The sequence below is a fragment of the Epinephelus fuscoguttatus genome, linkage group LG19, assembly GCF_011397635.1.
Source record: "Epinephelus fuscoguttatus linkage group LG19, E.fuscoguttatus.final_Chr_v1".
Taxonomy (NCBI): Eukaryota; Metazoa; Chordata; class Actinopteri; order Perciformes; family Serranidae; genus Epinephelus; species Epinephelus fuscoguttatus.
The window spans coordinates 30,962,757-30,987,171 of NC_064770.1; positions in this window are offsets into that span (position 1 = coordinate 30,962,757).

Here is a 24,415-nt window from a genome sequence, read left to right on the forward strand (position 1 = left end):
GTTGTTGCTGCTGAGTCAGTTTGACATCCTGGATATATCCTTCAAACACAGACTGTAGACCCCTCTGTCTGCTTCTCTCTGGAATCACTCTTTCATTTTTCCAAAAATATGATATTATTTCTTCAGGGAGTGCAGTTAGTTACAGTGTGGGCTCCATGCTTACTGCGACAGCTTGTCTGACCATTGGGAAGGGGCGGGGCTTAGCGAAGGCTTGGTTGTTGTAGATGCTGCTTGTGATCAGTTGTACACTTGCTGATGATTTATGCAAAAGGACAACAAAGGGGAGAGTGAGGTGAAACATGGAAATCTGAGCATTTCTACCCAGCCCTAGGAGAATTATGCATCTTTAAAGCTGGTTTGAGTCATAGCTGCTAATCAGTTTTTAATGTAATGCAATGCAATAAGTTGATGGGCTTTGGTGTGTCATGGGTAATTGTAGCAGCACACCTGAACACATTAAGACAGAAGGAAAAGACAGAATAACTTAAATGCTAAAAGATCATAGAGTGTATGGAACTATTTGCAGTATGAAATGATAGGCAGTCTCTGATAATTTTAATTTTGCTTTTGCAACCTTGCCCACCATTTTACTTTGACTGTTCACTGCACATGGGTGCAACATAAGCAATGTATTTATCCAGATTTTGGCGAAATACTGCATGTATGGATTATGGTGAGGGCACAAAAGGACTGCAGAGCAGTGGTAATAACTGTGAAAATTTAGATACTGTAGCTGTTACAAGCGTACGCTCACATTTGCTCTTTCATAAGCAGAGAGCAAGAAAAAGAGAAAGATCAGCAACAGGTAAAGTTACTGATGTTTCTCGTTAAAAGCCCGACACCTCAGGCCTTATAGATGTAAGGTTTGTGTAAGTGTTCTGTGAGTCTACAAGTGTGTGTGCGTGCACATGCTTGTGTACATTTGCAGTTCCTGTTAAGGCCACGCCGTCATCTGTGTGTCACTAAATAATGACTCTGTCTGAGCTGTGTGCCCTCTGGGCTCTCCTGCCTGCCCACAAATACACACAGGCACACACACACCGCTCTTGCTGGCCATGGCTGGCTGATTCTTAAATGTCAGATGACTTCACTCCTGGAACAATGTTTATTGAGCTCAGTTTCTCTCTCTTTCTTTCTTTATGTGGTAAGTCGCTTAAAGAATCTAAATCAGTCAAACATTTAAAGCCTACTGTGATCGTCAGTGTGTTTGAATGATGACACTGCAGTCTGCAGCTGTATGTTGTATTTCTTGCAGCATGATTATTTTCGTCTCCAGCAGCGCCCTCAGTTACACACTTTCACACATGGGAGATGACAGCAAGCTCCGTTACCTAAAGGGCTATTCAGTAGCCCGCACCTTCCTCATTCACCTCCCTCACCCACAGTCTCCCAGCTGCTGCGAGATAACATTATGGCCACTAGATTGCTTTCTTTATAGAGCCTCTCAGCTACTGTTGTACCTCATGCTTTGCAGAGTCAGATAATAACTGTTGATAAATTTCATATTAAAGCTGCACTGGGACACTTCACATCTTGGTGCAGTCATCACATCGGGCTCGGTGATGATTTATACAAAAGGACAACAAAGGGACGAGTAAGGCGAAAGATCTTGTGGCCAAAAACATAAAAACCTAATTGTTTTGATGCTGCAAAAGAATTATGTATTTTTAAAGCTTGTTTGGGTCAAGGTTTCTGATCAATTTTAAATGATCTCTGAAAATAAGATTGCAAGAAGTCGATGGAGTTTGGTGTGTCGTGGGCAACTGCAGCACAACCAAACACACTGCAATGCAAAATGATGAACTAAGGAGAATTCAACAAAACTCCTCAAATGTAACAAAATGCCAACATTTATTAGGGTGTAATTATCCAGCATCTCTAATTTCAGAGTTCTAATGAAACACTAAAAATGACCTTCAGTATCAAGAGAGGTTTTTTATGTGTGTTTGTATCTCTCTTTAACTGAGCTGTTTCCTCCCACCAACACATACATTCCCGCACACACACAGTCATTAATAATAGTAATCATTTTTGTTCTGCTTGCGGGTAAACTTATATCCATTTGAAACAGGATGGATGAAAGGAGGGGGAGGAAAGATGGATGGAGTGAGAGAAAGACAGATGCAGAGGGAGAGGTAAATGAAGCAGTGAGAGTGATAGAGAGGACAGTTGATATTAGTGCTGGTGTGTATAGTTTTGCACTTCATCTCAGGAGCAAAATGAACTTAATTAAATTAAAGTAAATGAGACAAAACAAAAGCAATTGCAAGACTAATCATGGACATGAACGCCTCGGACTACAGACACAGCCAAAGAGACATAAAGACTACAATGTCAACACATTCTTAACCCCCAACTCATCAAATACCAACCCTTGGTCAGTGGCTCTATACGACAAACTGTGAGGCTCGAGGTATCCTCTCAGTGTCAGTTTTTTGATGCTCAGAGACAAAGTGTAAAGTTACGCTCTTTACGTGGATAATGGATTTTCAAAATAAACTTCCATTTTGACAGGAAATGTACGATTTCTGCTTGCTAAATCCATACAGTCTCTTTTTGAAATAACCTAAAATGTAAGTAGGAGACTTTTTCATTCTATTTTTGTTTTTAGGTTTACTTTCTTAACTTCCTTAACTTCAGTGCTAATTATGCAAATTTCCCAACATACATTGCTGGCAAGTAGACTCTCTGGAAGGCAAGTGACTGAAAATTCCATTTTCTCTGATTTGAGGCATAGTGACAAATTTAGGGCCAAAGCAAGTGTAATTTTTGGAGATAGAAAGGTCAGCTTAAGCTCAAATTGAGGCTTATCAAATTGGGAAGTTTTCCATGTAGAAGTGAAGCAGTGATATTACACAAACAAAAAAAGAAAAATAATCATTTTTGGTGAGAATTTGTCAAACAGAGAAGTTTTTTTTATATTTTTGGGTGAAGTTGTGTGTGATATTTTGAAATAAAATGGCAACACGCCCCAGAATCCTATTTTGCTACTTTCCCCTTTGTGTTACGATACTCCTTCCCAAATTCCAAACTTGCATGACTATCACATATTTGCATGTTCATCATTTCGCAAGAAACACGTCCCAAAAAGATGGGTTTTGGGCCCCTCAGACCAAACGGCCTTGAGTGGGGTATGTTTGTTTTCATGGTATAGACTAACAAGAAATAATGATGAGAAAAAGGCAGCAGAAAACAACATGAGGGCTGGACTGGCTCCTGGCCTTCAGGTTTAGGCACCAGAAATACATGGTTCGGGTTAAAAACATCATGGCCATGCCTCAAACAACTAACATCATATAACATCACATGGCATATGTCAGTAGCATAATATGCTGCACATACTAGCACAGCATCTTGTCTTTAAAATAACTCTGACTTTTGGTTTTACATCAACATGAACAGCTTTCTCCTGGGTAAAAGTCTGGAGCTTGCCCATCCACCTTCCCTCCCACCTGCCACGTGTACTTTTTCACTCTTTATATGCCACTGTTTCGACATCCAAAAATTCTGAAGTCCCACTTGTCCAAATAAGTCCCAGTGGACCAAAAGCCTGTTTCTCCAAAGTTCCATTTCTACTAAAATTCAAACTCCCTGCAGTTAGTTTTAGTTTCCCAGCAGCATTTGAGTCACAGATCCTGGGTGTTTTTTATTGACCCTTCACAACATTACTCAGTGGTGTTTAAGACACAATTTCCAGGTTTTTTTACTGACCCTTTGCAGAATTTCCCCGCAGCGCTGGAGCCACCAAACCCGGGTGTTTTCACTGACTCCAACTTTTCCAGTAACTTCTGTGTCACTAAATAAGCGTGTTTTAGGCCAAAACATGATATTTTCCTCACCATAACCAAGTGTTTTTTGTGCCTAAACCTAATCATACATTTACCACATTTACCACATTTACAGTTACAAATGTGATGTATCCATGGTTTACAGAAACGAACAATGCAAACTTTTTTTTAATGGTGATTGTGCTAATTGGAGGTAGTGTGTATTTTTTGGAGAAACAGGACTTTGGAACAATGGGACAACTTCAGACAAACAGGGCTTATGAATTTTAGGCTTTCGCAAAAATAGACAGTCCTCCAGAAAATGCTCCTGCCTAGAAAGTCTTGGTACGTCACTATCTGACGCCAAGGGCCACTGACGAATGGTTGGTATATGACAAGTTGGGAGGGGGTTGAAAATGTAGGCAGTAAAATATTAAACTTTCTATCCTCATCACATTTGAGTACACCCTTACAGAGAAGACCAAACTTTGCTTGACCAAAGCTGCCATGAATTAAACCCAGCAGATTGCTTCAGTGGTTTAGCAGTAAATATTCCAGCTGTTTGTAACTGATGCGTGTATCCCCACACCTCGGGATGGTTCACTCAGCAGCATAACTTAAAAGCATCAGCCTCGGCTAGCTGTCAGACAACAGGCTGTAAACAGCCATGTGGATCCTGCAGCTTAGGCTGGATGCCCCAAAAGCAAGTGTTTCCAGAGAGGGTATGAAGTATTGATTTGGTTTCCTTATAAAATATGTAATATTTATTTAGACATACCTGCTGTTGCTGTAGAATAACAAGCGAAAGTAGAGGGCTCAAAAAACCACAGTGGCTCATTCATAGTTTAACATGGATTTTAATGATGAAAATCTTATTGAGACATGAATAAGTAAAATAACTAAAGTGACTGGATCCTTAAGGGCAATCTTACTGCAGCAGAGAGTAGCCAAGCTAATGTAACATCTTAAGCTCAATATACATGGGACTAGTGTAACCTGGCAACCTCTAGTCATTTGTTTTAATTGTGGAGGTCTTGACAGCATTTTGGATGCAGAAGGCTCATCTTGCTACACGGCATGGAGTCATAGTATAGTATGACGTCCAAAAACTCAAAGTATAACATCCAAAATGTGATGAAAAAAGTCATAGTAATTTATGACATCCAAAATCTCAAAAAAGTCACAGTATAGTATGACAATCAAAATATCTTAAAAAAGTAATAGTATAGTATGTCGTCCTAAATATCATATAAAAGTCATAGTATAGTAGGCTATGTCATCCAAAACATCATTAAAAACGTGCTAGTATAGTATAACTGTTACATGTGGCCATGCTTTGTTGTATTGTGTTGTATTGTGCACCACCATGGGTGTGCTGCTTGCCTTTTATCCCCTCCTGCTCTCTCTTTCTCTCTCTGTCTCTCTCTGTCTCTTTTGTTCCTCCCTACCTGTCTTTCTACAGGAATGAAACACCTGAAAGCAAGTGAGGAGGAGAGTTTTAAATGGAGCTAAGGGGCGGAGTGGAAGACACACACAGACCTCAGCATGCTGACACAGACACAGTCACCTGCACCCAGCAGCACCTGTCCGCAGCAGCAGCACTGAGCTCATGGGGAAATGGATTTCTTCTACTGTTCCCAGCCTAGAATACGTGGTTGGGCTATGTTGTTTTAGTTTGTTATTTTAGTTTGGGTTGGAGGTTACTGGAAGTTCAGTTTTTGGGATTTGTTTAGTTTTGGTTTCGATGCTTAGGGGGATGAGCTGGGTCAGACAGGCCTCTGTGTGGTATAGACCAAGCGACTCAACCATCTTTGGTTTCTTTCGGCTGGGAACTCCAACCCTCTTTTATTCCCCTTTTGATTTGCATGTTATGGTTTGTTTTTTCTGTAAATAATGAAAATTGGGTTGTTTTCCCCCTGCAAACTGTGTCTGTTGTCCTTAATATGTTCCGGTTACAACTGAGCCTTTGTCTGATTAATGAGACCAGAACAAGAACATCAAAGATGTTGTGAAAACATGATAAGGAACTACGACATCCCAAATATCAATAAAAAGTCATAGTATAGTATGACGTTCAAAATATCATAAAAAAAGTCATAGTATAGTATGACTTCCAAAATATGACAAAAAATGTCATTATATAATATGACATCCAAAATATCATGAAAAAGTCATAGTATAGTATGTCGTCCATAATATCATAAAAATGTCATAGTATAGTATGACATCCAAAATATGAAATAGTCATAGTATAGCATGGCGTCCAAAATATCATGAAAAAGTCATAGTATAGTATGACGTCCAAAATATCATAAAAAATTCATACTATAGTATGACGTCCAAAATATCATGAAAAAGTCATAGTATAGTATGACGTCCAAAATATCATAAAAAATTCATAGTATAGTATGACGTCCAAAATATCATGAAAAAGTCATAGTATAGCATGGCGTCCAAAATATCATGAAAAAGTCATACTATAGTATGACGTCCAAAATATGATAAAAAATTCATAGTATAGTATGACGTCCAAAATATCATGAAAAAGTCATAGTATAGTATGACGTCCAAAATATCATAAAAAAGTCATACTATAGTATGACGTCCAAAATATGAAATAGTCGTAGTATAGTATGACGTCCAAAATATCATAAAAAATTCATAGTATAGTATGACGTCCAAAATATGATAAAAATGTCATACTATAGTATGACGTCCAAAATATCATAAAAAATTCATAGTATAGTATGACGTCCAAAATATCATGAAAAAGTCATAGTATAGTATGACGTCCAAAATATCATAAAAAATTCATAGTATAGTATGACGTCCAAAATATGATAAAAATGTCATACTATAGTATGACGTCCAAAATATCATAAAAAATTCATAGTATAGTATGACGTCCAAAATATCATAAAAAATTCATAGTATAGTATGACGTCCAAAATATCAAACAGTCATAGTATAGTATGTCATCTGTAATATCATGAAAAATTCATAGTATAGTATGACGTCCATAATATCATAAAAATGTCATAGTATAGTATGACATCCAAAATATGAAATAGTCATAGTATAGTATGACGTCCAAAATATCATAAAAAATTCATAGTATAGTATGACATCCAAAATATCATAAAAAATTCATAGTATAGTATGACGTCCAAAATATCATGAAAAAGTCATAGTATAGTATGACGTCCAAAATATCATAAAAAATTCATAGTATAGTATGACGTCCAAAATATCATGAAAAAGTCATAGTATAGCATGGCGTCCAAAATATCATGAAAAAGTCATACTATAGTATGACGTCAAAATATGATAAAAATGTCATACTATAGTATGACGTCCAAAATATGATAAAAAATTCATAGTATAGTATGACGTCCAAAATATCATGAAAAAGTCATAGTATAGTATGACGTCCAAAATATCATAAAAAAGTCATACTATAGTATGGCGTCAAAATATGAAATAATTCAGTAGTATAGTATGGCGTCAAAATATCATAAAATTCATAGTATAGTATGACGTCCAAAATATGATAAAATGTCATACTATAGTATGGCGTCCAAAATATCATAAAAATTCATAGTATAGTATGACGTCAAAATATCATGAAAAGTCATAGTATAGTATGGCGTCCAAAATATCATAAAAATTCATAGTATAGTATGACGTCAAAATATGATAAAAATGTCATACTATAGTATGACGTCCAAAATATCATAAAAAATTCATAGTATAGTATGACGTCCAAAATATCACGAAAAAGTCATAGTATAGTATGACGTCCAAAATATCATAAAAAATTCATAGTATAGTATGACGTCCAAAATATCATAAACAGTCATAGTATAGTATGTCATCTGTAATATCATGAAAAATTCATAGTATAGTATGACGTCTATAATATCATAAAAATGTCATAGTATAGTATGACATCCAAAATATGAAATAGTCATAGTATAGTATGACGTCCAAAATATCATAAACAGTCATAGTATAGTATGTCATCTGTAATATCATGAAAAATTCATAGTATAGTATGACGTCCATAATATCATAAAAATGTCATAGTATAGTATGACATCCAAAATATGAAATAGTCATAGTATAGTATGACGTCCAAAATATCATAAAAAATTCATAGTATAGTATGACATCCAAAATATCATGAAAAAGTCATAGTATAGCATGGCGTCCAAAATATCATGAAAAAGTCATACTATAGTATGACGTCCAAAATATGATAAAAATGTCATACTATAGTATGACGTCCAAAATATGATAAAAAATTCATAGTATAGTATGACGTCCAAAATATCATGAAAAAGTCATAGTATAGTATGACGTCCAAAATATCATAAAAAATTCATGGTATAGTATGACATCCAAAATATCATGAAAAAGTCATAGTATAGCATGGCGTCCAAAATATCATGAAAAAGTCATACTATAGTATGACGTCCAAAATATGAAATAGTCATAGTATAGTATGACGTCCAAAATATCATAAAAAATTCATAGTATAGTATGACATCCAAAATATCATGAAAAAGTCATAGTATAGCATGGCGTCCAAAATATCATGAAAAAGTCATACTATAGTATGACGTCCAAAATATGATAAAAAATTCATAGTATAGTATGACGTCCAAAATATCATGAAAAAGTCATAGTATAGTATGACGTCCAAAATATGATAAAAATGTCATACTATAGTATGACGTCCAAAATATCATAAAAAATTCATGGTATAGTATGAAGTCCAAAATATCATAAAAAATTCATAGTATAGTATGACGTCCAAAATATGATAAAAATGTCATACTATAGTATGACGTCCAAAATATCATAAAAAATTCATAGTATAGTATGACGTCCAAAATATCATGAAAAAGTCATAGTATAGCATGGCGTCCAAATTATCATGAAAAAGTCATACTATAGTATGACGTCCAAAATATCATAAAAAATTCATAGTATAGTATGACGTCCAAAATATCATAAAAAATTCATGGTATAGTATGACATCCAAAATATCATGAAAAAGTCATAGTATAGCATGGCGTCCAAAATATCATGAAAAAGTCATACTATAGTATGACGTCCAAAATATGAAATAGTCATAGTATAGTATGACGTCCAAAATATCATAAAAAATTCATAGTATAGTATGACATCCAAAATATCATGAAAAAGTCATAGTATAGCATGGCGTCCAAAATATCATGAAAAAGTCATACTATAGTATGACGTCCAAAATATCATGAAAAAGTCATAGTATAGTATGACGTCTAAAATATCATAAAAAATTCATACTATAGTATGACATCCAAAATATCATGAAAAAGTCATAGTATAGTATGACATCCAAAATATGATAAAAATGTCATACTATAGTATGACGTCCAAAATATCATAAAAAATTCATAGTATAGTATGACGTCCAAAATATCATGAAAAAGTCATAGTATAGTATGACGTCCAAAATATCATAAAAAATTCATAGTATAGTATGACGTCCAAAATATCATGAAAAAGTCATAGTATAGCATGGCGTCCAAAATATCATGAAAAAGTCATACTATAGTATGACGTCCAAAATATGATAAAAATGTCATACTATAGTATGACGTCCAAAATATCATAAAAAATTCATAGTATAGTATGACGTCCAAAATATGATAAAAATGTCATACTATAGTATGACGTCCAAAATATCATAAAAAATTCATGGTATAGTATGACGTCCAAAATATCATAAAAAATTCATAGTATAGTATGACGTCCAAAATATGATAAAAATGTCATACTATAGTATGACGTCAAAAATATCATAAAAAATTCATAGTATAGTATGACGTCCAAAATATCATGAAAAAGTCATAGTATAGTATGACTTCCAAAATATCATAAAAAATTCATAGTATAGTATGACGTCCAAAATATGATAAAAATGTCATACTATAGTATGACGTCCAAAATATCATAAAAAATTCATAGTATAGTATGACGTCCAAAATATCATGAAAAAGTCATAGTATAGTATGACGTCCAAAATATGATAAAAATGTCATACTATAGTATGACGTCCAAAATATCATAAAAAATTCATAGTATAGTATGACGTCCAAAATATCATGAAAAAGTCATAGTATAGTATGACGTCCAAAATATCATAAAAAATTCATAGTATAGTATGACGTCCAAAATATCATGAAAAAGTCATAGTATAGTATGACGTCCAAAATATCATAAAAAATTCATAGTATAGTATGACGTCCAAAATATCATAAAAAATTCATAGTATAGTATGACGTCTAAAATATGATAAAAATGTCATACTATAGTATGACGTCCAAAATATCATAAAAAATTCATAGTATAGTATGACGTCCAAAATATCATGAAAAAGTCATAGTATAGTATGACGGCCAACATATCATAAAAAATTCATAGTATAGTATGACGTCCAAAATATCATAAAAAGTCATAGTATAGTATGTCATCTGTAATATCATGAAAAATTCATAGTATAGTATGACGTCCATAATATCATAAAAAATTCATAGTATAGTATGACGTCCAAAATATCATGAAAAAGTCATAGTATAGTATGACGTCCAAAATATGATAAAAATGTCATACTATAGTACGACGTCCAAAATATCATGAAAAGTCATAGTATAGCATGGCGTCAAATTATCATGAAAAGTCATACTATAGTATGGCGTCCAAAATATCATAAAAATTCATAGTATAGTATGACGTCAAAATATCATAAAAATTCATAGTATAGTATGACGTCCAAAATATGATAAAAATGTCATACTATAGTATGACGTCCAAAATATCATAAAAAATTCATGGTATAGTATGATGTCCAAAATATCATGAAAAAGTCATAGTATAGTATGACGTCCAAAATATCATAAAAAATTCATAGTATAGTATGACGTCCAAAATATCATGAAAAAGTCATAGTATAGTATGACGTCCAAAATATCATAAAAAATTCATAGTATAGTATGACGTCCCCAATATGAAAAAAATGTCATACTATAGTATGACGTCCAAAATATCATAAAAAATTCATAGTATAGTATGACGTCCAAAATATCATGAAAAAGTCATAGTATAGTATGACGTCCAAAATATCATAAAAAATTCATAGTATAGTATGACGTCCAAAATATGATAAAAATGTCATACTATAGTATGACGTCCAAAATATCATAAAAAATTCATAGTATAGTATGACGTCCAAAATATCATGAAAAAGTCATAGTATAGTATGACGTCCAAAATATCATAAAAAATTCATAGTATAGTATGACGTCCAAAATATGATAAAAATGTCATACTATAGTATGACGTCCAAAATATCATAAAAAATTCATAGTATAGTATGACGTCCAAAATATCACGAAAAAGTCATAGTATAGTATGACATCCAGAATATCATGAAAAAGTCATAGTATAGTATGACGTCCAAAATATCATGAAAAAGTCATAGTATAGTATGACGTCCAAAATATCATGAAAAAGTCATAGTATAGTATGACGTCCAAAATATCATAAACAGTCATAGTATAGTATGTCATCTGTAATATCATGAAAAATTCATAGTATAGTATGATGTCCAAAATATCTTAAAAAAGTCATAGTATAGTATGACGTCCAAAACATCATGAAAAAGTCATAGTATAGTATGTCATCCATAATATCATGAAAATGTCATAGTATAGCATGACGTCCAAAATATCATGAAAAAGTCATAGTATAGTATGACGTCCAAAATATCATGAAAAAGTCATAGTATAGTATGACGTCCAAAACATCATGAAAAAGTCATAGTATAGTATGTCATCCATAATATCATGAAAATGTCATAGTATAGCATGACGTCCAAAATATCATGAAAAAGTCATAGTATAGTATGACATCCATAATATCATGAAAATGTCATAGTATAGCATGACGTCCAAAATATCATGAAAAAGTCATAGTATAGTATGACATCCAGAATATCATGAAAAAGTCATAGTATAGTATGACATCCATAATATCATGAAAATGTCATAGTATAGCATGATGACCAAAATATCATGAAAAAGTCATAGTATAGCATGGCGTCCAAAATATCATGAAAAAGTCATACTATAGTATGACGTCCAAAATATGATAAAAATGTCATACTATAGTATGACGTCCAAAATATCATAAAAAATTCATAGTATAGTATGACGTCCAAAATATGATAAAAATGTCATACTATAGTATGACGTCCAAAATATCATAAAAAATTCATGGTATAGTATGAAGTCCAAAATATCATAAAAAATTCATAGTATAGTATGACGTCCAAAATATGATAAAAATGTCATACTATAGTATGGCGTCCAAAATATCATAAAAATTCATAGTATAGTATGACGTCAAAATATCATGAAAAGTCATAGTATAGTATGACTTCCAAAATATCATAAAAATTCATAGTATAGTATGGCGTCCAAAATATGATAAAAATGTCATACTATAGTATGGACGTCCAAAATATCATAAAAAATTCATAGTATAGTATGACGTCCAAAATATCATGAAAAAGTCATAGTATAGTATGACGTCCAAAATATGATAAAAATGTCATACTATAGTATGACGTCCAAAATATCATAAAAAATTCATAGTATAGTATGACGTCCAAAATATCATGAAAAAGTCATAGTATAGTATGACGTCCAAAATATCATGAAAAAGTCATAGTATAGTATGACGTCTAAAATATCATAAAAAATTCATACTATAGTATGACGTCCAAAATATCATAAAAAATTCATAGTATAGTATGACGTCTAAAATATGATAAAAATGTCATACTATAGTATGACGTCCAAAATATCATAAAAAATTCATAGTATAGTATGACGTCCAAAATATCATGAAAAAGTCATAGTATAGTATGACGTCCAAAATATCATAAAAAATTCATAGTATAGTATGACGTCCAAAATATCATAAAAAGTCATAGTATAGTATGTCATCTGTAATATCATGAAAAATTCATAGTATAGTATGACGTCCATAATATCATAAAAATGTCATAGTATAGTATGACATCCAAAATATGAAATAGTCATAGTATAGTATGACGTCCAAAATATCATAAAAAATTCATAGTATAGTATGACGTCCAAAATATCATGAAAAAGTCATAGTATAGCATGGCGTCCAAATTATCATGAAAAAGTCATACTATAGTATGACGTCCAAAATATCATAAAAAATTCATAGTATAGTATGACGTCCAAAATATCATAAAAAATTCATAGTATAGTATGACGTCCAAAATATGATAAAAATGTCATACTATAGTATGACGTCCAAAATATCATAAAAAATTCATGGTATAGTATGACGTCCAAAATATCATGAAAAAGTCATAGTATAGTATGACGTCCAAAATATCATAAAAAATTCATAGTATAGTATGACGTCCAAAATATCATGAAAAAGTCATAGTATAGTATGACGTCCAAAATATCATAAAAAATTCATAGTATAGTATGACGTCTAAAATATGATAAAAATGTCATACTATAGTATGACGTCCAAAATATCATAAAAAATGCTTAGTATAGTATGACGTCCAAAATATCATGAAAAAGTCATAGTATAGTATGACGTCAAAATATCATAAAAATTCATAGTATAGTATTACGTACAAAATATATAAAAAATTCATAGTATAGTTTGACTTCAATAATATCATAAAAAATTCATAGTATAGTATGACGTCCAAAATATCATAAAAAATTCATAGTATAGTATGACGTCCAAAATATCATAAAAAATTCATAGTATAGTATGACGTCCAAAATATGATAAAAATGTCATACTATAGTATGACGTCCAAAATATCATAAAAAATTCATAGTATAGTATGACGTCCAAAATATCACGAAAAAGTCATAGTATAGTATGACATCCAGAATATCATGAAAAAGTCATAGTATAGTATGACGTCCAAAATATCATGAAAAAGTCATAGTATAGTATGATGTCCAAAATATCATGAAAAAGTCATAGTATAGTATGACGTCCAAAATATCATAAACAGTCATAGTATAGTATGTCATCTGTAATATCATGAAAAATTCATAGTATAGTATGATGTCCAAAATATCTTAAAAAAGTCATAGTATAGTATGACGTCAAAACATCATGAAAAAGTCATAGTATAGTATGTCATCCATAATATCATGAAAATGTCATAGTATAGCATGGCGTCAAAATATCATGAAAAAGTCATAGTATAGTATGACGCGTCAAACTATCATGAAAAAGTCATAGTATAGTATGACATCCAGAATATCATGAAAAAGTCATAGAATAGTATGTCGTCCATAATACCATAAAAATGTCATAGTATAGCATGACGTCCAAAATATCATGAAAAAGTCATAGTATAGTATGACATCCATAATATCATGAAAATGTCATAGTATAGCATGACGTCCAAAATATCATGAAAAAGTCATAGTATAGTATGACATCCATAATATCATGAAAATGTCATAGTATGACATCCATAATATCATGAAAATGTCATAGTATAGCATGATGACCAAAATATCATGAAAAGTCATAGTATAGCATGGCGTCCAAAATATCATGAAAAGTCATACTATAGTATGGCGTCCAAAATATCATAAAAATGTCATACTATAGTATGACGTCCAAAATATCATTAAAAATTCATAGTATAGTATGACCTCCAAAATATGATAAAAATGTCATACTATAGTATGACGTCCAAAATATCATAAAAAATTCATGGTATAGTATGAAGTCAAAATATCATAAAAATTCATAGTATAGTATGTCAAAATATCATTAAAATGTCATACTATAGTATGACGTCCAAAATATCATAAAAAATTCATAGTATAGTATGACGTCCAAAATATCATGAAAAAGTCATAGTATAGTATGACTTCCAAAATATCATAAAAAATTCATAGTATAGTATGACATCCAAAATATCATAAAAAATTCATGGTATAGTATGAAGTCCAAAATATCATAAAAAATTCATAGTATAGTATGACGTCCAAAATATGATAAAAATGTCATACTATAGTATGACGTCCAAAATATCATAAAAAATTCATACTATAGTATGACGTCCAAAATATCATAAAAAATTCATGGTATACTATGAAGTCCAAAATATCATAAAAAATTCATAGTATAGTGTGACGTCCAAAATATGATAAAAATGTCATACTATAGTATGCGTCAAAATATCATAAAAATTCATGGTATAGTATGAAGTCAAAATATCATAAAAATTCATAGTATAGTATGACGTCAAAATATGATAAAAATGTCATACTATAGTATGACGTCAAAATATCATAAAAATTCATAGTATAGTATGACGTCAAAATATCATGAAAAAGTCATAGTATAGTATGACGTCAAAATATTATAAAAATGTCATACTATAGTATGACGTCCAAAATATCATAAAAAATTCATAGTATAGTATGACGTCCAAAATATCATGAAAAAGTCATAGTATAGTATGACGTCCAAAATATCATGAAAAGTCATAGTATAGTATGACGTCCAAAATATCATAAAAAATTCATAGTATAGTATGACGTCCAAAATATCATAAAAAATTCATAGTATAGTATGACGTCTAAAATATGATAAAAATGTCATACTATAGTATGACCTCCATAATATCATTAAAATGTCATAGTATAGTATGACGTCCAAAATATCATGAAAAAGTCATAGTATAGTATGACGTCCAAAATATCATAAAAAATTCATAGTATAGTATGACGTCCAAAATATCATAAAAAGTCATAGTATAGTATGTCATCTGTAATATCATGAAAAATTCATAGTATAGTATGACATCCATAATATCATAAAAATGTCATAGTATAGTATGACATCCAAAATATGAAATAGTCATAGTATAGTATGACGTCAAAATATCATAAAAATTCATAGTATAGTATGGCGTCAAAATATCATGAAAAAGTCATAGTATAGCATGGCGTCAAATTATCATGAAAAGTCATACTATAGTATGACGTCAAAATATCATAAAAATTCATAGTATAGTATGACGTCAAAATATCATAAAAATTCATAGTATAGTATGACGTCAAAATATGATAAAAATGTCATACTATAGTATGGCGTCAAAATATCATAAAAATTCATGGTATAGTATGACGTCAAAATATCATAAAAAGTCATAGTATAGTATGACTTCCAAAATATCATAAAAAATTCATAGTATAGTATGACGTCCAAAATATCATAAAAAATTCATAGTATAGTATGACGTCCAAAATATCATGAAAAAGTCATAGTATAGTATGACGTCCAAAATATCATAAAAAATTCATAGTATAGTATGACGTCCAAAATATCATGAAAAAGTCATAGTATAGTATGACGTCCAAAATATCATAAAAAATTCATAGTATAGTATGACGTCGAAAATATCAGAAAAATGTCATACTATAGTATGACGTCCAAAATATCATAAAAATTCATAGTATAGTATGGCGTCAAAATATCATGAAAAAGTCATAGTATAGTATGACGTCAAAATATCATAAAAAATTCATAGTATAGTATGACGTCCAAAATATGATAAAAATGTCATACTATAGTACGACGTCCAAAATATCATAAAAAATTCATAGTATAGTATGACGTCAAAATATCACATAAAAAGTCATAGTATAGTATGACGCGTCAAAAATATAATAAAAATTCATAGTATAGTATGTCATCCAAAATATCATTAAAAAGTCATACTATAGTATGACGTCCAAAATATCATAAAAAATTCATAGTATAGTATGACGTCCAAAATATCACGAAAAAGTCATAGTATAGTATGACATCCAGAATATCATGAAAAAGTCATAGTATAGTATGACGTCCAAAATATCATGAAAAAGTCATAGTATAGTATGACGTCCAAAATATCATGAAAAAGTCATAGTATAGTATGACATCCATAATATCATGAAAATGTCATAGTATAGCATGACGTCCAAAATATCATGAAAAAGTCATAGTATAGTATGACGTCCAAAATATCATAAAAAATTCATAGTATAGTATGACGTCCAAAATATCATGAAAAAGTCATAGTATAGTATGACATCCATAATATCATGAAAAAGTCATAGTATAGTATGACGTCCAAAATATCATGAAAAAGTCATAGTATAGTATGATGACCAAAATATCATGAAAAAGTCATAGTATAGTATGACATCCAGAATATCATGAAAAAGTCATAGTATAGTATGACGTCCAAAATATCATGAAAAAGTCATAGTATAGTATGACATCCATAATATCATGAAAATGTCATAGTATAGCATGACGTCCAAAATATCATGAAAAAGTCATAGTATAGTATGACATCCAGAATATCATGAAAAAGTCATAGTATAGTATGACGTCCAAAATATCATGAAAAAGTCATAGTATAGTATGACATCCATAATATCATGAAAAAGTCATAGTATAGTATGACGTCCAAAATATCATGAAAAAGTCATAGTATAGTATGACATCCATAATATCATGAAAATGTCATAGTATAGCATGATGACCAAAATATCATGAAAAAGTCATAGTATAGTATGACATCCAGAATATCATGAAAAAGTCATAGTATAGTATGACGTCCAAAATATCATGAAAAAGTCATAGTATAGTATGACATCCATAATATCATGAAAATGTCATAGTATAGCATGATGTCCAAAATATCATGAAAAAGTCATAGTATAGTATGACGTCCAAAATATCATGAAAAAGTCATAGTATAGTATGACGTCCAAAATATCATGAAAAAATCATAGTATAGTATGACATCCATAATATCATGAAAATGTCATAGTATAGTATGACGTCCAAAATATCATGAAAAAGTCATAGTATAGTATGACGTCCAAAATATCATGAAAATGTCATAGTATAGTATGTCATCCAAAATATCATGAAAATGTCATAGTATAGTATGACGTCCAAAATATCATGAAAAAGTCATAGTATAGTATGACGTCCATAATATCATGAAAATGTCATAGTATAGTATGACATCCAAAATATCATGAAAATGTCATAGTATAGTATGACGTCCAAAATATCATGAAAAAGTCATAGTATAGTATGACATCCATAATATCATGAAAATGTCATAGTATAGCATGACGTCCAAAATATCATGAAAAAGTCATAGTATAGTATGACATCCATAATATCATGAAAATGTCATAGTATAGCATGACGTCCAAAATATCATGAAAAAGTCATAGTATAGCATGACGTCCAAAATATCATGAAAAAGTCATAGTATAGTATGACATCCATAATATCATGAAAATGTCATAGTATAGCATGACGTCCAAAATATCATGAAAAAGTCATAGTATAGTATGACATCCAGAATATCATGAAAAAGTCATAGAATAGTATGTCGTCCATAATACCATAAAAATGTCATAGTATAGCATGACGTCCAAAATATCATGAAAAAGTCATAGTATAGAATGACGTCCAAAATATCATGAAAAAGTCATAGTATAGTATGACGTCCAAAATATCATGAAAAAGTCATAGTATAGTATGACGTCCAAAATATCATGAAAAATGCATGGTAGGGCGGCACGGTGGTGTGGTGGTTAGCACTCTCGCCTCACAGCAAGAGGGTTGCCGGTTCGATCCCGGGCGTGGGAGCCCTTCTGTGCGGAGTTTGCATGTTCTCCCCGTGTCAGCGTGGGTTCTCTCCGGGCACTCCGGCTTCCTCCCACAGTCCAAAGACATGCAGGTTAATTGGTGACTCTAAATTGTCCGTAGGTGTGAATGTGAGTGTGAATGGTTGTTTGTCAGCCCTGTGATAGTCTGGCGACCTGTCCAGGGTGTACCCTGCCTCTCGCCCGATGTCAGCTGGGATAGGCTCCAGCCCCCCCGCGACCCTCAAGAGGATGAAGCGGTTAGAAGATGAATGAATGAATGAATGAATGAAAATGCATGGTATAGCATTAAGTCCAAAATATCATAAAAACGCGATAGTATAGTATAGTATGATATCCAAAATGTCTTAAAATTGTCCTAATATAGTATGACAACCAAAATGCAGTTTAAAAAAGTCTTAAGATAGCATGACATCCAAAATATTGTAAAATGGTCAAAGACAGAGGAAAGCTCAAATCCATCAGAAGAGTAAAATGTGTAATGATGGTGAGATGGATGTCGTCACAACCCAATACACCGATAATGATTAGCAAAATAATACCACTGAATAAACAACGCTTTTATAGTTGTTGTTAACTTTTTCTTTGTGTAACATCTTTTGTGGGAACTGCTGCAGATTTATCTGGACTAATACAAACGGCCCTGGTGTGAGAAGCCATGTGCAGACCAAGGAAAGAATGCCACCGACAGAAGAGTCAAAAATCATTAAGCGGAAATCACACTTAAAGTGCACACCACACCCAACATCTCCAACATCATCTTTCAAATTAACATCTTAGTAATGTATTACTACTCTGTGCATGTGCATGTGTGTGAGTGTGTGTGTGTGTGTGTGTGTGTGTGTGTGTGTGTGTGTGTGTGCGCGTGTTTGTGTGGGAGGGTGTGGATGTGAGTGTGTGGTCGAGGGGTAGTGTTAAATGTCATTCTTCTGTCTGGGCCGCCTCGGGTCATTACAACATCACACCGGAGGACAAGACTGGAGTAAAACTGACAAATGAACCTGCCTATCTGAGCACGTACACACACACACACACACACACACACACACACACACACACACACACACACAGATGGCAGGACAGTCTCGTACATCAGCGACCTGATGGAAATCTGGCCTGGGCTAACCAGCTGGAAAAGTGACCCTCTGGTTAATGGAGTGGCCAAGGGAATGAGAGGATGAGAGGGAGAAAGGAAGAAGATGAGTGAGCAAAAGTTGCGGAGGCAGTGTGTGTGTGTGTGTGTGTGTGTGTGTGAGACAGAGAAAGATAAAGAAAGAGAAATGTAAAATTAAAGCAGGTAGAAGAGGATTATTGGAGGAGGAAAACAGAGACAGTGACAAACAAAGTGACAGAAATTTCTCACCAAAATAGCTGCCATGCAAAAACAGAATTTGAAGGAACAGGAAACGCAACACTTCAGATAATCAGACAAGTTTTAAACATGCCAACAATCTGTCCAGGTTATCTTGAGCACTTTTGTTTGAAGGCACTTGACAGGTAATCCCTGATCGCACGGAATAATTTGTGTATGTGCATACACAAATTCAAATTCAACCAAGTTTGCCAAATAGTTGTTGAAGTTTAAATTCTGCCTTGTCAGATATCTTTTAAGTGATGCTGCTACATTCCCAGAAGTCAGCAATTAAGGGGGAAAAAAAATTAAATTTATATTAAACAGTAATTTGCATTCAAACCTACCTAAACTCATCGTGCCGCTCACCTGCTGTTTATGCATGAAACCCTGTTTAACAACCAATTAATCGCCATCTTTTTCTGCATAATTAATTTTGTGTGTGACCAGCAGAAAGAGAGAGAAAGGGAGAGAAGAAGAATCTGTTAGCCTTCGTTTCTTGCGGCAGTAATTACCAGAATATCTTCCAACAACCAAGCATGAAATCATGTCATCTGGTCTTATCGGACAGAAGGAGAGCGGGCGTTGGAAAGAAAGACAGACAGAGAGGAGGGTGGGGAAAGAAGAACGGGAAGAAGAGACTAACAGATTAGAAAAAATAGAGACTGCAGATAGATAATCGTTGTCATGAGCTCTGTCTTTCTCTCCAGTCAAGGAGACTGCCTGTTCGCACTGCTCAGGAATCTACACACACATTTACATAAACTGTACGTTTATTGTGTGCAATGTAAATATGACGCTCGTCAACATGCTAATATTGTTGTAGCATAAACAAAACTTGGACATGGAGTTGTACATTTGAGGGTTTACTAACAAGAAAGCCAAAGAATTAATACATCATGGCATCAGTTATTCAGACCAGGACCAGCTCCAAGAACAATTGCTTCCCCTCACAAAACCAAATTTGGCCTAAATCAGCGCCAGATCATTTGGCGTCAGTCACATCAGGGTAATAAGTTTATGTCAGGTCACGTACACTACACTGTTAGCCCGTTTGCTGGCGAGATGCAGTGATGGTCCGCCATGAAATATCGTCACTTTCTGTCCAAGCAGCACTTGTTGCATTTTGTTTCAAATTACTCGGCACCAAGTCTGAGAGAGAGACTGAGTAAGGATGAGATATAAAACAAGATTTAACCACCAGTAATATTCTCACTGGCGCCCATGCTGCTTTTTACTGTTAACTAAGCTGTTTTTCCGGTGTTGTATCCAAATGTGTTCCCTTGTCGAATAATGTTTCCCTTCTGTTAATGTGTAGCGCACCCCCTCGGTGGTTAGGGTTAGCGCTAAGGGTATGGGTAAGGTTTAGGTAAACGTATTGATGGGGAAACATACTTAGACAGAACACCGGACCATCCGTGACATCTAACCTGACACACCAGTAAAACAAAAAGCACACATAAAGAGAGGCATGCTTGTCTGCTACAGAATCTCAAGATTATACACTGTCAATACAATATGTGTAACTTTGTATATGTGTCCAGGGGCACCCCTCTTATTTAATTGCCAGCATCTCTACTGCCCCCCCGGCAAAAAGAAGCAGAGGCCAACATCACTGCCTTTAAAGGGATAGTGCACCCAAAAATGAAAATTCAACCATTATCTACTCACCCATATGCCGAGGAAGGCTCTGGTGAAGTTTAAGAGTCCTTACAACACTGACAGAGATCCGAGGGGGAAGTGGGTAGCAGCACAACTGCATAAACATCAGCGCAGAGAGCAGTCAGAGCTGCAGGCTACAATGAGGCTAAAAACAGAGTTCAAATGACGTTTTTCCAAACAACTTTTTATGTCGGGGCTTCGGGACACTTCAGGATCACTACAGACAAGCAGTATGGAGATATTTTGTGGTTTCAATTCTGTGTTCTTGGACATTTTAATCTGGGTCGCCGTCAGCCATTAGGTGTGCAGTTGTACTGCTACCCACTTCCCCCTCGGATCTCCTTAAGTGTTGTGAGGACTCTAAAACTTCACCAGATTCTCCCTCGGCATATGGGTGAGTAGATAATGGCTGAATTTTCATTTTTGGGTGCACTATCCCTTTAACAGGCTGTGGTGCGCTCACTTTTTATACTAGAGTGAAGGTATCCTCTGAAACTAGACAACCTAAGACATCCATTAGTGCCAACCACGTCGGCATAGCTTGTCTGGAAGGGAGCTGAATAAAGCTCAAAAGTTATGCTAAATTTTGGCGGGAAAATAACTGACATGGCCATTTTCAAAGGGGTCCCTTGAACTCTCACCTAAAGACATCTCAATAAAATTGGTTCTACAGGTACCTACATTTCTCCCCTAAACTTGACAAGGCTTGATTTTGGTAATTTTTTTGTGTCTTACAGTCAATGTACTCCTTCATTTTCATCAGCCAGCCTTTTTGAAGAACAATGAATCCTGATACAAAACACATTAAAACAGGACTGTTGTGGAACTCAAAATGTTACTGTACCAGTATTAGACTATGCACTTCAGATAATTAGTAGTAAACTAAAGTAACTAAAGTAAATTTGTTTGTAATTTCTTAAATTCAACTAGCCCACTTCAACGGCATTAGCAAATTCCTAAAATTTAGTTATGACTTGATTTTGGTGTTCTAGGTACAGACTTTCAGTGGCCCCTTCTGGGCACCCTATGAAAAATCTCTGGGGACGCCACTGTATGTGTCTAGGGGAAAATGGGAAGGCACTGGTGCAACAGGGTTGAGAGAAACAGTGGGCAAAGTGAAGAAGGGAGAGGTGAAACGTTTGTCTTGTCAGCACTCTGCTTGCCATCAGCCATCAGCTCAATTCACCTTGGACACGGAAAACACACACACACACACACACACACAAACAACACACACACACTATAACACCTTATCAGGTCGCTGTGGCTCAGGTAAAGCAACAGCCACATACTCACTGTTCTCTGGTCACAAAGCAAATCTGTCAACACACACATACACACATTCATACACAACAAAACAGCATTAGAGCAGAGAAGGTGAACAGTACAGTAGCATATAATTTGCACAATAGAGGACAGAAAACATATTTTTCTGCCTAACTCTTAAAACCTGTAGTGAAAATCATATTCCTCTGACAGAGTCCCAGTAAAGCAGTCCCAGGTGTTTACCTCTGCACCCAAGGTCAGACTTTTCAAGTTATTTTGCCATGTGGTAGATGCTATCGACAGCAGGGGAGAAAAATAGTCTCAATATGGGCAGTGACATTGTATCCCCAGGGCAGCAGAGCTTGGAGGTAAACTGCGCTTCATCTCCTGTGGAGCTGTGAGTGCAAAAAGTTCTGTCAAAGTCATTTTCAGACAAATGAAAATTCACATCAGAATCAGCTACCACTTTCAGTAAAACACGTCATTCTCAGCAAATCCATTTAGATAGAAATCTGGTGCTACTTTTCCACACAGCATGTAATCTTTCTGACTTTTCAAATCAAAGTGGATAGACCGAACATGGCCGTTATCAGTCACATACTTAACACAGTTGCACACATTCTTACCTTGGTGTTTCTTTTGTTACAAAGTCATTTGCATTACAATGCAATATCGCACTTACATTAATTTCCCTGGCGTGGGGAAATACTCTCATTAGCTTTCTGTAGGAGAGTTAGATGATTCCACTGTCATATCTGTGGGTTATATATGTAGCCTTAAGCCAGCAGCTGCATACCTTAGCTTAGGGCAAAGAATGAAAACAGGGGAAGACAGCAAACTGGCTCGGTCCAAAGCTAACCAGCACCTCTACAGATCACCACTTAACATGTTTTGTCTAATTTATCTAATTTGCACAAAGATCTCTGGGTTGGGAGTGACTTACTGCCCCAAGCGAGGGAATTCAAGTATCCCAGGGTCTTTTCAGGAGTGAAGGTAGAATGGAGCGTGAGATAGATCCACAGTTTGGTGTGGCTTCTGCAGTGATGCAAGTACTGCGCCGTCATGGTGAAGAGAAAGCCCCAACCCTCACCTATGGTCATGAGCTCTGGGTAATGACTGAAAGAATGAGGTCATGGATACAAACGGCTGAAATGAGCTTCCCCAGAAGGATGGCTTGGCTCAGCCTTAGAGATAGGGTAAGGAGCTCGGACATCCAGAGGGAGCTTGGAATAGAGCTGCTGCTGCTTTGCATCGAAGAGTTAGTTGAGGTGGTTCGGGCATCTGATCAGGATGCCTCCTGGGCGCCTCCCGTTGGAGGTGTTCTGGGCACGTCCCACTGGTGGGAGGCCCTGGGGCAGACCCAGAAAATGCTGGAGGGATTACATATCTCATCTGGCCTGGGAATGCCTTAGGGTCCTCCAGGAGGAGCTGGAAAGTGTTGCTGGGAGAGGGACGTCTGGAATGCTTTGCTCAGCCTGCTGCCCCCGCAACCTGGCTTCGGATAAGCTGCTGAAAATGCATGGATGGATGGACCAACGTATAAA